The sequence below is a fragment of the Henckelia pumila genome, chromosome 2 (genome assembly GCF_033568475.1).
Source record: "Henckelia pumila isolate YLH828 chromosome 2, ASM3356847v2, whole genome shotgun sequence".
Classification (NCBI taxonomy): domain Eukaryota; kingdom Viridiplantae; phylum Streptophyta; class Magnoliopsida; order Lamiales; family Gesneriaceae; genus Henckelia; species Henckelia pumila.
In genome coordinates, this window is record NC_133121.1 from 80832666 (window position 1) to 80835117 (window position 2452).

Genomic DNA, 2452 nt, shown 5'->3' on the forward strand with positions numbered 1-2452 from the left:
TCTCGATATTGAGGAAATACCATCCCGATCCTTCTCATGTTCTTCAACCTAATGAAGCCGAACTTGATGAAACTCTGAGTTATTTAGAGAGACCGATTCAGATCCTTGAGAGAAAGGAGAAACAGCTCACAACCAAATCGATTCCTTTGGTGAAAGTTCAGTGGAGTAGTCACGGAGTCGAAGAAGCGACTTGGGAGACAGAATCTGATATGAGGCAGAGATTTCTGGATTTGTTTATCTGACGTGAGTCCTTAATTCTGTTCTTGAATTCTTTATTCTTTCTTATGAGTTGATATCTTTGATTTCGAGGACGAAATCTATTCTTAGAAGGGAGAATTGTAACGCCCCAAATTATCTTAATTGACTTTATTTGAGATAATCAGTGATTTCAGAATTCGAGATCGGACTTTTTATTGATTAGGGACTATTTTGCAATTTTTGGAATTTTCAGGAACTAAAACGCAAAATGAGGATTTGTTATAACCTAGAGGCTTTGACTAAGTCTACCATTTCTCTTCCATCATCCCTCCCAACCGATTCCTCCATAGATGGATGCCCAAAGCTTTTCCTAAGCTTTGTGATTTCATTTTCTGATCGATCCGTCCGATAGAATTTATTTCTGAAGCGATATTTGCAGTCACGGCATCGAGAGCTTCGTTCTATCGTAAGTTTCTCTCCGATCAGATGTGTTTTATTTTTTAGATGTAGTTGTAATTTGATTCTTTTCGGGTATGATGTTCTTGAGATTATTCTTATCATTTATTCTCATACGGAATTGAAATAGAGCGTCGTTCGGAATTGTTATGATTTTTAGAAGCATATTTCGAAATGTTGGGTTTTGAGATGTATTGGATTTGAGTTTGAATGTTTGAATGATGATTGATATGAGTTGTTTGGATTGATATTATGCTATCTGCATTTTCGGTTTATCAGAATATTGTCGTTATGCCGTCAGTTTGAGTTTCGGGATATCGTTTCTATTGATTTGATTATACCGAGTTTGATGATGTTTTGATATCGATATTGATCTTGTGACTTCTTCTGTTAGATTGATTCGAAGTCCTTGGAGTTGCGAGATTGTAGCTTCGATCAGTTTGGAAGATTTGAGCCGATTGAAGATTGTGAAACGACGAGAAGGTATAAGACCACTTTGGAATGGAATAGGACGATTAACTCGATTTCGGATTGAATCAAGTGTCCTAAAATAAATCACATACTTGCATGTTTATATGCTTATTTGAACTTATGATTGAATTGATATTTGAGTGCATGAGATTTCATATTCATTCATATTGAACCGATTGATTATTCATTTTGAATTAGACGATCTGGAGATTATAGTTGAGTGGCCTTGGTAGGCGATTTACTACAAGTGTCGATTAACTCACTATAATGCCATAGAGTCTAGAGGATTAAAATATACCTCATCCACCTTGAAAGGGGAGTTCGGTGTGATTGTTGGATATTTTAACCTCGGGATCCCAAACCGAAGAAATAAAGAAATAAGAATTCATTTTGATTATCTGGGTCTGTTAATCCAGAAGTTTTAAAGTCATGCATATCATTTTATTCCGCAGTGAAATGAATTACTTGAAGTTTATGTGGAATTTAATCATATATCATGTTTTGATATATTATGTGATATTGTATGCTAGTATCTTTTACTGGGAAATGTATTCTCACCGGATTATCCGGCTGTTGTCTTTGTTTGTATGTATACTTGGCGGCAGGTGGGGCAGGACCGAGTCAGAGGCAACATGGCTAGATGGTTGAGAGGATAGAGTGAGGTTTGGATGTTAGGAGTCGTTTATGTTTTCGAACTCCTTTTTGTATTTTGAATAAGTCCGAACTATATGGACTTTATGCATGTTATATTTTTGAAGTTTTTATAACTCTAGACCTTATCCATTTGTATCTTGTTGAATGGGATATTATGTTTGGTGATATGGTTTGAGTTGAGTTGATTTAGAGAAGAAAACCAGAATTTTTTTGGTACAAAGCATCTCGCTCGATCGTTTGAATCTTACCGATCGAGCGAGCACCCCTGTACCAAGGCAGATAGTTGGATATTTTGTGTCCGCTCGATCGGTAAGATTTTACCGATCGAGCGGGGGTCCTAAATTTTCTGGGCAGAGTCTTGGATTATTTTGGCCGCCTGAGCGAGCACCCCTTTTAAAAAAATTTTTACATCTTTAATCCTTTTGGTTTAATTGTGTTGATCATTTGCATTATCCTAAGATTAGTTGATTAGAATCAAGGCCTCACAATTTTTCCCCTCACCAACACCTTGAACTTGACGTGTTTGACTTTCAAATTCGCATAAAATTCTCTGACCAAGGACACCAGTGATTCTTGTGGATGTTTAACAAATTGAAGCCACTGACGCTCTATTACTTCATCACCGACATTGCTCCTAATAATCCCATTCGGCTCAAATCCAATTGATGTATCA